At 46.9% G+C, this 14,780-nt stretch overlaps 1 protein-coding gene across 1 annotated transcript in view; it reads right to left on the bottom strand.

The window, feature by feature from the left end:
• The window catches only part of RPE65 (retinoid isomerohydrolase RPE65), a 186,857-nt gene that overhangs the window by 115,127 nt on the left and 56,950 nt on the right, over positions 1-14,780 (bottom strand). The gene's annotated exons all lie outside the window — the stretch shown is intronic.

Below are 14,780 nucleotides of genomic sequence, written 5' to 3'. Positions count from 1 at the left end.
CTCAGGCTTGGGCAGAGCATTAGAGCCATTGTTCATCTGTAAGGGGGGCAGATATGTCAGTGTCCCATGCATGCCTGCAAGATGGAGTTCTGATTGGCACAGAGTTCTGCATTCCTACATAGTCATGTTATTAAAATGCGTGGAGATGGAGTATTGAGTCGCCTCAAGCACTTGAAACGTAGGCAGGAAATAAGAAATGTGGGATGTATAGCGAGGGTTGCAGCACATAATTGATAGTATATGAACATGTCCAGCAGGTCAGCACCATCAACATGCATCACCTGTAGTAGTGAAATGAAAGCGCCAGGTTAAATGGACCGCATGGTTGTAAGGTGCAGTTTGCGCATTCTAGAGCGGTTGCCAGGGTCCTGGGTGATGGGGAAGGAGAGATGCCCAATAAGCGGCACAGTGGGAGCAAAGAGATGCTCACCGCAGGCACTGCATTTGAGTTTGTTCAACGCCATTCATGCCACAGTGTCGCTCTGCACCCACGGATGTTTGGGATAAGAAACATCGGCATCGATAGAGGACAGAGCGCCGCATGATCGGATTCTGGAGACGTGAGAGCAAGGAACTGCGTAGGAAAATGCCAGTGGTGGGCAAACTGTGTCTGAGCGTTGGTTGGCTGAGGTAGGTACCTTAGGCCAAAAAGGGACCCACGAGCCCACAATGTTAGGGAAAGACAGGTCACCTCTAGAGATAGCCCCCTCTCCACCCCCTTTGTAGCTTGGCATGAGCAGCCAGGTTTATCTTCAAGGCCAATGTGTAAAGTATTTGCAATTACGCTCACAGCAACCCAATGATAGACTCCACACGAGTTTCACAGAAAAATAAGTATATGTTTATAAAAAGATATACGATGCGGCCACACATACTAAACCGACATATGCCTTGGGGTAAACCTCCCCCTGGCCTATTACTATTGAGCTAAACTAAACAATCCTATGTAATCCTAATGTCGTAATATGCAGTTCGTTATGCAACAATCAGGTATTTCACAACATAAGAATAATGCAGATCGTAATACGGCTATCTGGCGATTTGTACTGTTACTGGAATGCAGTGCGTAATGCAACAACGTTGTAAACTGTTATGCCCTCATAATGCAATGCATTCGGTCCCCTTCAGATCTGTTAGGAAAAAGTAATGCAATGTGTAATACAGTTATCAGGCAGTTCATTATGCGACACTAATGCAATGCGGAACACATATATCAGGCAGTTCGGTATGCAACACTAATGCAATATGTAATGCGACCATCCGGCAGTTTGTGATGCAGAACTAAAACAAGGCGTAACACATCTATCAGGCAGTTTGTTATGCAAACCTAGTGCAATGCGTAAAACACCTATCAGGCAGTTCGTTATGCAAAACTAATGCAATGGGCAATACGACAAACAGGCAGTTTGTTGTGCAGAAATAAGGCAATGTGTCATACAATCATCAGATACTCCTTTATGCAGGAATAATGCAATACGTAATTTACTCCAGCACCGTTCACGGTGCCTCCGGCGGTCTCTCTGCCACTCGCGCTGGCTTGCGGTTAGTCTACTGCCACAGTTGCCCCCCCCCATGGGTAAGATATAACACAGTAAATGCAGCTTCGCACTATGGCCCCAGTGCTGCCACTCCCTTGGCACACAGGCCGCGATCCGAGCCGAAGCAGAGGCTCGCGCTCCAGGACAGAGAAAGAGAGCGTCTCCCTCCGAGCCCACTCTCCTCTCCTTGTCCAGCAACTTGGGCCTCTGATGAATCTCTCTGAATTCCCGGGCAATGGGAAGATCCCAGGCTGCACACTACACTCTCACTCAGAGTCAATGAGACACACTGGACTCAGGGTGCACGATAACCAGACAACTCCTCACAAGGGTCTCAGGCTGCACACGACACATGCACGCAGCATCGCTCAGACACACTTGATCTTCTGGTGCCCACGATGACAGGGCACAACTTGCACAGGTCTCCGGCAGTAGAAAGCACACGCACACAGCGTCGCTCGAGACACGCTTGATCTTCGGGTGCCCCCAATCACAGGGCCCCTCTAGCGAGGGTCTCAGGCTGCAAACAGCACACGCACACAGTCGCTGAGACACACTTGCCCTTCTGGTGTGCACAAACACGGGCCAATCCAAGCGAAAGTCTCTGGCTGCACCAAGCATGCGCACACTGCGTCGCTGAGACTTACTTGGCGTCGCTGAGACTTACTTGGCTTCCCGGTGCACACATTCACAGGACGATCCTCTCGAAGGACTCAGGTTGCACCAAGCACACGCACACTGCGTCGCTGAGTCTCGTTTGGAACTCCAGGTGCCCAAGATCACAGGGCACAACTTACGAAGGTCTCAGGCTAGACAGAGCACACACACACCGCGTCTCTGAGAGTCTTCTTTGGAAACTTTTGTGTTCCTGTGTTTCCGAACAGGGAGCCAGCTCACCTCGGGCCCTTGGGGATCAGTTACTTCAGGACACAGTACAGCAAAGTCCTGTCAAGCAGGGGGACACAACACAGCAAAGTCCCTACAGCCTTTCCTTGGTTAAAACAGCAAACTGCAGACCAGCCTCCAGACACACAGCAAGGGACCGTCCTTCCCTTCAGTCTATTCAGTTGTTTCTTCCTTGGCAAAGGTTACTCTTGAACCACGAAGTAGCTCCAGTCTTGTTCAATCTTGATCAAGCCATTATCCAAAGTTCAGGGGCTTAAGCTTGCATAGTTATACCCCTCAATGGCTTTGAAGTCTTTGTGTTACAGGGGGCACTGACCCCTGCTCAAACCAGTTCTGGGTGCCTCTCTACCACGGACACCTTCTTCCTTTCATTAATGGGGGTCTGGATTCTTAATCACTCAGCAGGAGATGGGGCAATTGTTTTATAGCACCAGCCCAGGCCTCTTCACCTCTAGGGGCTTCTCCTCCCCCTACACTCCAGATGCAGGTCAGCCTGTGCTGTCTCACCTCCTCCCCTGGGTCAAGACATTCCTCAGATCCTATCGCTTTCAAATCCAGCCAGTCAATCCGCAACCAGGCAGAGAGGCACACAACTGTTTAAAGCACAAAAACCCAGCCACTTCTGAAAGAGTGGCTTACACACACATAATGCAAAAACCATCTTCATAAAGATGTGTTATTGCAGGACGAGTTCAGGCATACTAAACTCACCTTTCCATCTTAAGCCTTTGGGAAGATAGGCTGGAAAACATACTACACAGCCTTCCCATTATATTCTAATAGGCAAGATGGCCTTTCAACAGGGAAAACCGAAATGGAGATTATTTCACTGCCAGGACATGGAAGACACCTTGGTACTTCACCCACCTTTCCCATGCACTACACCCTGCCCAGGGAGTACCCAGGACCTACCATAGGGGTGCCTGATGTGTATGGAAATGGAAGGGCAGGGTCTGGTAAGTGGGTGCACTTACCAGAACAACATTGCAGTTTAGGAAACTGCGCGCAGGCCCTGCAATGGCAGGCCTGAGTTCCCTTTTCAAGGCTACTTGAGTGGGTGGCACAATAAGTGCTGCAGGCCCACAAGTAGCATTTGCTTTACTAGCTCTGGCACACATACTGCATATTACTAGGGACTTCACTAGTAATACAACATACCAATTATGGACAAACAATTACCATTACACTGTACACAGGGAGCACTTGCACTTTGACACTGTTTAGAAGTGGCAAAGTGTCCAAAACATCTAAGTTGGCAACACTATATCCATCACAGTACCAAAAATAGAGGAGGTAGAGGCAAAAAGTCTGGGGTAATCAAGCCAAGAAATGCCGGGCCTAACAGCGCTGAAGTAGAATAAGTCCATGTCAGGGGCACCCAGCCCACCTTGTTCAAAGGGGAGTGTCAGAACCTCCCAGGAAATGCGCGGCTGTCCTCCTGCTCAAGCCAGAGAGACATGCCGCTGACGGAAATATAGAGGCAGGCAAATTGACCGGTTGATAAAAAGGTAAAGAAATTTGGGAGGAATGATCATTTTTGCAATTGTCAGATGCCCAGTTAGCGATAATGGGAGCCAACCCTCTATCAGCTCGTCCAGCCAAGTGATCAAGCCCCCAGAGTTGGATCTCCACAAATCATCCTCATCTCTGCTGAGCCAGACCCGATTTATATTTAATGGGGCCATCCACCCGGACAAGCGGGAACTCCAAGGCAAAGGGTGTCGTCCCATCTTTCAATGGGAAGATGATTGACTTGGCCTAATTAACCTCAATGCCAGATAGTCCCGTAAATCTAGTAAATTCCCTGATGAGAGGATTCAGCTTTATGTGTGGGTCTATAACAAATAGGGTGACGTCATCTGCATAAATCGATACCAGGATTCTGGAGTGAATGCAGGACCACGATGGCCATGCTGTTGGCAGAGCCGAGCCACCAGTGGCTCCATTTCAATTGCAAATAAGATGGGAGACAGGGGGCAGCCCTGAAGGGTACCCGTCGTTATATAAAATTGAGCTGAGACTCATCCACATCAAGCCATGGGTTGAGCATACAGCAGATCTATTTGTTTAATAAAGGTAGTGCTCAGTCCAAGGCTCGTCAGTAGGGCAAAGAGGTAAGACCATTTGAGAGAGTCGAATGCCTTTGTGGCATCTAAGAATACTGCCGCTGCGTGCAAGGATGGATCAATGCTGTGGAGGAGAGCAAAAAAGGTGCGCAGGTTGTAAGAAGTTGATCTGCCTGTGATGAAGCCAGCCCAATACGGCTGGACAATGGTCAGTAGAGGCAGGAGGAGACGTGTGGCGATAAGTTTGGCAAGGAACTTGTTATCATTATTGATCATGGACAGTGGGTGTTATGATTCACAGGGGTTTGAGGATTGTTACTATGAGGGTTTCATGTAGAGGTGGGGGCAGAGCTCCTCTGGAAAGGGATTCATTATACATAGGAAGCAGATGTGGGACCAGCAAGCGGGTGTACTCCTTATAGTATGCAGCCTTGAGGCCATGCAGGCAAGGCACCTTTTCTACAGGCATAGCACTAATAACTCTAATGATCTCTTTTGTTGAGAAGGGTTCATATAGACATAGTCTGTGGCCATCTTCTAGCCACAAAAGCTAGATGGAGTCCAGATAGGTATTGAAGTTCCATGGGAGCCAATCGTTGATGTGTCTGGTATAGGGATGTGAAATATTCTATCATGGACTCCTGTACAGCCTCCATTCACGTGTGTACATGAGAGTGGTCATCATGAATCTCGGAGCTGTAGTCACTCGTTCATGGCTTACGGAGCAGTTGGGCAAGAGACCTGCCCGGTCTGTCGCCTTCCCCATAGCGTTGAGCTCATGCATCTTTACTGAGGAAGTGCATTTCCCGTTGCGCAGCCTCATCATATTCTGTCAGCTTGCTATGGATGGACACAAGCCTGGATGTATCACGATCTATAAAAAACAGGAGTTCAAGCTGGTTGATCTCCCTCTCCAGGCACGCAAGGTCACCGTGCAATGTGCAGAGTACGCCCGCCTGCTTTATGATGCACGCTCCTCTAATAACAGCCCTGAGGTCCTCCCACAGACGACACTTCGGGGTTGTCATTTTGGCAAAGTATTCCACTGCTGCTGTCCTGATATCTTCCTGAAATGCCTGATCCCGTAGGGGACCAGTAGAGAGCTCTCAAGTGAATGTGCGTAGGGGCAATCCTGGAGCAGATGTTCCTACTAGACGAGAGCATAGTTGGACAATGTCCTCAGTAAATGAGAGGCCCGCACTGTCCAGGATTGTATGTCTCAGGATGCCAGGCAGTAATCTATACGAGACCATGATGCATGGGCTGTCATTAAGCATGTGCCTTCCTTGTCGCCAACGTGCTTGAAGTGCCAGAGATCTGTCAGGTCAAAGTCTTCCATTACCACATGAAGCTGGGCAGCTGCACAGGTATGAAGGCATCTGCAATGGGACAGATCAGTCTGCTTCAGGGTTAAGTACCGTGTTAAAGTCCCCTCCCAGAGAGCGGCACCAGGCCCCAATGTCTCACCCAAGCACCATATCTCGGCAAAAAACTGGGGGTCATTGGTATTAGGGTTGTACACTGAGAGTTTTTTAACTGGATGATCATATAGAATACCAGAAAGGAGAACAAATCTGACTTGCATGTCACACACGACCTGGAGCATTAGCCAAGGCAGCCCCTTCCTGATGAGGATTGCAACTCCACAAGTGTAGCTGGAATAATAGGCTATGTGTCTCTCCTTAACCCATCCCACACGGAGTAGTGCCTGTATTCCCTCTGTAGGATGCAGCTACTTCAGGAAGCAAATGTCAATAGAATGTATTTACAAATATGCAAAGAATTGGTGCGCCTTATGTCTGTCATTTAAGCCTCAGATGTTCCACGTTACAGCTTTAATTGCCTGTATGAGTGGTTAGGGTGTGAACACTGGATCATCTATCTCCTCCACATCACCGCACGCAACATCAGGAAAAGGTTCTAACTCAGTGACAGTAGAAAAGCAAATACAAAAGCATTTAGCAGCCAAAAGGTGGCAATTAACAACATTGGTAAACGTAACCTCCCAACACCCACGTTAGTTCCCCAAATTAACCAAATATCCTAATCACTCCCTTCCACAAATCCACAGTCGCATTGGGAAAAAACATAACTAGGACTCATCCCGGGAGGGCAACCTAGGAGTCCAGCTCACTCCCCAACCAGAAAGGTTGGATGGCTAGAGATACAGTGTGGGACTCCCCAAGGCAGTGTAAGCCATATCCACATGTTGCCTAGGGTATCCGCAAACAGTAGACATCGGCAGCAGCAACGTAAGCAGAAGGAGTGCGGTCCACATCAGACAACCACCCTCCAGCCGGTTTAATTTCACATAAGGCCACCCCCAATCATCACTACCTACATTACCTGGAGTATGTAGGGGTAGGCGAGTGCCGAGAGTATGTTGGGCCAAAATGTCACAAAGTGTCATAAGGACTAAATGCATAGGTTACAGTTAGTCTGTTTCACTGAGATGTGCAGCTTCAGTCTCTCGATCTCATGAATGCGGTCCCTCTACACTAATCAGGATGGTTCTGACAAATTGTACAGCCTTTTTTATGACCAGTGCTTGGCTTCAGTGCGTTTGATCAGTAGTAAGTCTCTATGTGAAGTTTGCACCGACATAGTAAAGTCCGAGAACATGTAAATCTTGAAACCCTTGTAGTGAAGTGGTCGTTGTGCCATCGGCAGCCATAGAGCAGTGTCATGATCACAATAGTTCCATAATCGAGCGGTGATGTTCCAGGTGTGCCGACCTGGGACCAAGCGATCAACCGTGAGAATGGCAGAGAGGTCAGCTCCAAACAGCGTGCACAGCATATCTTCCACATAGTCTTCCATTTTGCCCATTTCTGTTGACTCCAGCACTCTAATAATGCACAGATTGTTGCACCTGGATCGGGCTTCCAAATCCTTGTTTTTATTTGAAATTACTTAAGGTACTTTCTTCATGCTCAGGAGCTTCTATTTTGCCACAGAGTGGTCATCTTTGACGTCAGATGTGCGATGTTCTAGTTGATCAATGCAGTTGTGCTTGTCGACCTTTTCTTTGAGCCGATCAAATCTGTCCACAAGCAGGTCAATTTTTGTGTCAATAGCAGTCAGACTTTGCTTCGGGTCTTAAAACATGGTGCGGATATCGTGGTCGGAAGGAGGTGCCCCCGCTCAGTCATACGTGTTTCATCAGAGAGCAGGTTCGACGCGCGTGTTTGCGTACAGCCGTCACATTAAAATTTAGACTACTTGGTGTCACTTTCTCCCATCCTCTGATATAGGACACACCGGGTGCCGAATTGCCCACTGAGCTGCTGTGACAATAATCAGTCAATCAATGTATCAGTGCCAGTAGGGCCTTATTTTCTGTTTTAGTATTTACACAAGAGGTTTGATTGTTCCTCACCTGCACCACAACACGCAACAGTGTTCAGTTGCCAGCAGGGCACTCCTTCAAGTGTTCAGTCACAGTAGGAAAGTCAAGCACAGAGTCCAGACCCCGCCACTCCCTCAGGTGCTACAGGGGGCACTGGCAGGTCAGGATGTCTAAAGCGACAGCGTGTGCAGGAGCAGCGCAGTTCAGGTTACCTGATGTAGTGTGAATGGTAACAAGTTGGAAGGTAAGTTCAAGCTCCTGAAGAGTAAAGTAGACTAGTCTGGCTCAGGCCCCATCACACCCCAGGTCCCAGGGGGTACGAGCAGGCCCACTGGTGTTGCACAGTATCGCTGACCTAGCCCCAGTACTCAACAGGTACCATGCACTAAGCTGCAGGGAATCCATAGGGGGGACAGCCCATCAAATCAGACCATTGTCTCATGGAAGAAACTCCGATCCGCAGGTAGGGCCAGGACAGCTCAGTCGCTGTATTACATGCCACTCTGCAGCGCACACGGGGTCAGTGCCCCTTATGACATGCCATTGCCGCTAAAAGTAAGTACCATGTTCTTCACACATAATCCAGGCCTGCTTTCAGCTCTGATGTTTCCCTTAAGCAACTTTCTCGATCTCCAGTAATGATCTCCCCCCTGGCAGCCGCTTCCCCAAGTCAGCCAGATGGGACAGTGCTTCTCTGCAGCCACCTATGCCGCGAGCCCCCTAAATCACAGCGCAGCCCCCGCACACTCTCAGAGCAGATCTGAGGAGTCGATTGCCGTGTAGATCTTGGTAGAGCATTGCAGGGGAGGGCCGCCCACACAACCACTGCATGCTGCGGCACCCGGGCCCACCAGCACAGGAGACAGCAGCCGTCAAGCCCGAGCAAAATGGCGGTCACCGCCGCCCCTTCACAGGCGTCAGCAGACCAGCTGCTCCGAAGATCGAGCACAGGTGAGGCGCCTCCTGAAAGAAGTCGCGGGGGCAGCTGGTCACTCCTCAGTCTGCAACCCGGGCAGCCCAGACCACAGCTCGGCGAGGCCACACTCAGCCACAGTCACGGGCCCAGGCTTCAGCTTCGGCAATGGCGAGCAACGATGCCAATGATGGCCGACTGGCAGATGACAAAAGGGCGATTGAATATTGAAGCCCATATTGGAGATTATAGGATGAGTTTAGGGGTCCCGATGTTCCCAAAAATCAAGGAAAAATGTTAGATAATTAACTCCAGCCAGCAGAGCCTCAGACGTGAGTGGTCATCTTGCGACCAGGCTCTCTAGTGCCCCCCAACTCTAAATTGTTAGGGTACAGCCTCAACAAAAACCTGAATTTGCACCCTGGCATTAATGTTTTAGCAAAAGAAGCCTTGTACCAGATCAAGCTACTACGGAGGATCAAAGCACTCATCCCTCTCACAGCTGTGGTCCAATCACTATTACTTTCTTACTGACTAGCATTCTCAAAATCCACTTGGCCACACTAAGAGATGACCTCAATAGGGAGGCCAAAATATTTAAGCATATCTCTAGGATCTCTCTTAAATAACAGGCTATAGAGGCTAGATGCCTCTTCAAACCTGCCTACATAAATTCATGAAATCATGCATTGAAAGGCAAACACATCTAATATAATCTTGTGCAGAAATTAGCATTGGGAGGTAGTCCCGACTGCTCCAAATTGTAGATTCTCTGCATCTGGAAACCACTCTCATCAGAAGTCAAAACACATCTTAATTTATAAAACGTGTCAAGAAAAACCAGGTGATCCTCTTCAAGTTAGTGAAACACTTCAGCTTCCTCCCAGAATCAGCACATGGTGAAATCAATCGCTTGTTCACTGGGATAATAAACTAAATTATAACTCACATTGGCAACATAAAGCAAGCAACTATTTTGTCAAAGGCTGGTCAATGAGGCAACGCAGATGCAGTGGCACTCTTCTTCACATGGCAATAATGTCTTCCACCTTTCTGCAGAGTGGAAATGTGAGTAAAAAATGATATATGAAAAGCAGAGTGGAATATTCAGATCCAAGCAGGGCCAGAGAGGCCATGCATTTCATGAGGGATTCTGACGGGTGGTGGGGAAAGGTGCTAGCGTCATTTGAGGATGTATTTTGAAGACCACGTCTGCTCATGGTGCCTCTCTCACTTTCTTCAGTTCCCTAGGGTTAATTGCAGCAGGCACAGCATGGGCTTCATGAGACAGGAGAGGAATTGGAGACTGATTACAAAATGAGCACCGGAGAGAGAATATTGGTATTGAAACAGAAAGAAATGAGGGATGAACTGAAAGTGAACATCTTTGCCAGTGCTACATTTGGTTCCCACTCCAGCCATGATAACAAATGGGGAAAAATGGATTCTGGAAAAATAACTCCAACAGTTTCAAAACAAGACCTGCAGCCATACTCCTACAGCACTCAAGCTAGTTTCTTGCACTTCTGGCTCCACCCGATGCCATTCCAACCGCACACTACTGTGGAGGCGACCTGGCCTCCCCCTGGCTGCTTAGCACCGCACTGTCTCAGCCCTACAAAAAACCCCGGAAAGAGATAAATTCTATTGAGTGCTTGCGTTGGGCATGGGCGGGACGCCGTAAATACAGTGGTACTGACACCTTATATGCTTCATCCAAGCAACTTACTGCAAACCCTGCCTTTGCCCCAGCTGCAAAATCCTGGCATGCCGCACCGTGGGAAAGCGCTCGGTATCAGCATTTATGCTGATCAATACCCAGACGGTCGTTTCCTTCCTCCCCCTGAATGCACTACTACGGGGACACCCACACTACTGGACAGCCTACTATATCACCAGATGCAGGTGACATGTAAAAGCGCTAATAATTGATTCCCAGCGCCACCTCCCATTAAAGTAGCATTAGAATATATCCACACAGCCACCACACACTGTAAGCTTGTCACTAGACTTTACTCACTATCCTTGGCGGCTACATCTACGAGCGCCGAGTGGGCATGTAGCGCCTGGTGGGCGTACCTACTTGACAGCCCTACACCCAAGCAGTGGAAATACTGTTGCTCACAAACCAAAACCCTCTCCCCTAATTACAGATTCAGACAAATACACTTAAAGTTCCTCCATAGGTTATACTGCACTCCAATCGCACTGCACAGAATGGGCCTCATTACGGATGCAAGCTGCCTGTACTGCGCTTCACCTGATGCCTCAGTTATACATTTAGCGTGGTCCTGCCCAAAAGTGGCTGCCCTCTGGCTCGAGGTATGCGCGTCTATTGGTGCTGTCACATCGATCACCCTCACACCTAATCCCCTTGTTTGCCTGCTGGGCTACGTCAAGGAGGTGCCACATGCCCACAGACGCCTTGTGGTAATGCTGCTGGTCCTGGCCAAACGTGGAGTGGCAATACACTGGGGGCAGAGACCGTCACCGGCGCTCCAACTTTGGCTTGCTGATGCAGCATATTCCTAGACACAACTAACAGATTTTTGGAATATTATGCCGAGCGCTAGTAGGCCGCATGATATATGGTGTCCTCTGGTCGCATACCTACATAGCCTAGCAGACAACACCTCATAGCATGACGCCCCTGTAAATGACCCGGAACGCACTATCGCCAGGGCGACTGTTGCCTAGAGAGGGGACACGAGGAACTCCACTTGTATGATTACCGTTATGTCTCTATCCGCCTTCCCAGGACGATTGCCTCCACTATGTGGGATCTGTTTCATTCTGTTACGTACGTCATAGACCATTACAATTCTGCTAAATTACCAATGCACTATTGAATGTGCCTTAATCCTCTATAACTGACAGATGACATTGCTGAACTGTATGTATCATGATGTTTATGTTGAAGCCTCAATAAAAACTTTTAAAAATAACTATAAGACCACATCAGCAAGAGTAACCTCTGACAGGACTGCCCCTTTGGGTTTAGAAGGTGCTGGTGCACAGACTGACATCCTTCAGATATTCAATTGGGCTCTCTCAATAGCCAACAAGAATTAACCTGTCTCTTGATTCAACGTGTCCTATATGCAGCCTCCAACACAGCGAAGCACCATTACCTATGCTGCAAACATGCAGGGGGATTTCTGACAGCTCTGCATTCATTCATTTCCTACTTCATCAACCACCAAAATTTTTCTAAATGGGAACATTAAGTTCTCAGAAAATACTGGTCTCTTGAGAAGTGTTCCAAATCCCACACCGTCGTCACGCTCTACATGGAACCATTTGGAATGGCATTTACCATGAAAATCATCAAGATCCATCAGTAAGCCAATAGCAAACAACTCTCTGAAAATCTTCATACCACGACATTCATCGACTCAAACCTGCCTCAATCTCATTCAGAACTGGATGACTAGTGCCTAACTAAAACTCACAATGACCAAGTCAGAATTCCTAACATTGACCAACAGTAACAAACAGTGACAAATTAAAGCCTAGCTTTCAAAAATGTGCTTGAATGGGTTCCTCCCCGAGATGACACTGACTGCAAATTCACTTAGTCTCACCATAGACACTGACCTTTCCTTCAAATAACAAATTGGTGAGAAAACCTGGTTTCAGCTCTTCATCCTAGAGAAAGGCAAAGTCTGCTTTGTAGACATTAACTTTAAAACAATTATCCAAACCATAGTCCTCTTACCTAGTGCCAAGATGGAGACAATGCTTTACTGTGGGGTCTCCTTAGCTGTGGGGTTTCCTTACACCACACTGTCCGTCTGAAAGGCATCTTACATATGGGAGTGAGTCTCATCAAAGGCCTAAAAAGTTTAATCCTATCAGTCAAACCCAGATGGAGCTATGCTGGCTGTATCTCCAAGCATGTATCATCTTCAGGATACAAGGCCACCAAATCTAGCACTCCTCAATACCTGGCAGTGAAATTATTTTTTTAAGGTGTACATCACCAAACTTCAAATAAACAAAACTGGAAAAAACAGAAGCCCAGTAGACAAGCCATCTCTATCCATGGGCACAAGACCTGGCACAATATCCCCATTACCTCAGAACTGTTCCAACCCTTCTGCATTTCAGAAAGGATTATGAACTATATCTTCATATGATAGCATCTATCACCCCTGAACATTTGGTTTACCGTAAACTATCAAGAATTAGAACTCAGGGCTCCTCTCCTTGTTTAGTGATATGCTGCTCTCTAGCTAGCTTTGCTCTCTAAATATATATATATATGGCATTCATTTCTGGGGACCAGGACTTATTTTTCATCATCAGACTTTGATCCAGAACAAAAGCGAGAATGGCAGAAAAGTGAAATGAGGGAGGAAGGGAAAGATATGAAAAGAACTGACAAAGAGAAAACAGGACGGAAAAAGAATCTGCATGAGTGAGATGAAGGGAAAGGAAGTGTATGTCATTGGACAAAAGAGACAGGAGGTGGAATCAAGACTTGGCAGTTTTGCTATTTGGCAACCCAGACGTTTGACTGTGCAAGCAGCGGGCTTCTGGGAAAAACGTTGGGCCCAGCACTTATTATTTTACAAATTAAGCATCGGTTACAGTTACACAATGTCCAGGATGAAAATAATGAGGAATCCACTGTCATCTACCCAGTTGGACCTCTGTGATTGAATATAATTTTTAGCACTTTTTTCCTTTCTAGAAGGAAAGTCATTGGAGGCATGTTGTTCAATCAACATAACCAATGAAGATATTGTTTCTCCGGTTTAAAGGGAAAGCTTTCTGTGGGAACAACCTTCAAGTTGCATCCTCCCATATTCACTTGCGAGTCAGACACAGAGGGTGCTTATGTACCGATCAACAGGCTGGAGGATACATTTTCACATTTGCAGTAAATCCACTTCTATTACCAGACCAGTGCAGCTTCTTCAATAATTTGCTGAATGTATCTGTGCCTTGGACTATGCTGATGGCTTCCAACTAGGTTTGTACTATTGAAATACCGCATACATTCATATATGCATAATTTGTTCTCATTTCCCACAATGTGTCATTTAAATGCCTTGCTTCAATAGTTTCCTAAGGGGTGGTTTTTGTTTTCTTTATTAATGTTTGTGGTTCAGATTCTTTCAGTCTTTTTCAGGTTCATTCACAGCTCACAGCACAAATGTAGACTATCTCCCTCTTAGCCTAAATCTCTTATTTCCTATAGCTCATATGCATTATTATAATTGCATAAGAATGTCACTATTATGCCTTAAAGATTAGATTCAGTAACACCTACCTCTCCTACCTTTTTCCCCATCCAATCAGTGATCACCCCAGCACTCTACCACAAAGCATTGAGTGTATGTAGCCATGATGTCCCCTCTGACAGCAATACATGTATAAAGTGTGATGTGCCTGTTAAGGCTTAGGCTTATCTGCTGTAAAGAGTATTAACACCATAGGAAAAGGGTGTCTAACCTAGGACCTGGATGGTTGGATCGAATCCATTTTTCATTATATCCACATAGGATACATTTGCATACAAAAACTCTCAGTGTAACTAATTTCTATACTCAGTGCTAATTATGAAAATCTTGAATTCCTACAACATGCTGGGCATCCATTTCATGGTGTATAAAGAGCATTAGAGATAGAAGTGTAGGCTTTCTATTAGAATTTCTTTACTAGTATATATATAACATTTGGACACTAACCATTTTCCACACAAATGGGCAGTTTGTGTGTTCTCCATGGAGATGTGTTTGCCACATAGGAATAGCATGACATATAACAATCAGAAACAAAAAAGTGAAAGCATCAATATATAACTATCCCCCAAGAAAATCTTGCTTTCAGAAATTATGGAGTTGTAAGCAGAATCACTGACCAGTAGTTACCATTCACAGTTTGTTACTTTTAGATAAGTATATAAGCAATCCAGACCATGGCAGTAGTAAACATCTTGCGCACTGGAGCAAAACCAATACATTGTGCAAACTTACTTGCCTTACACAGTATTGATCTGG

The sequence above is a fragment of the Triturus cristatus genome, chromosome 4_2, assembly GCF_964204655.1.
Source record: "Triturus cristatus chromosome 4_2, aTriCri1.1, whole genome shotgun sequence".
NCBI classification, from domain to species: Eukaryota; Metazoa; Chordata; class Amphibia; order Caudata; family Salamandridae; genus Triturus; species Triturus cristatus.
Note: the sequence above shows the minus strand (reverse complement) of the source record. Positions and strands in the feature narration are given on the sequence as shown.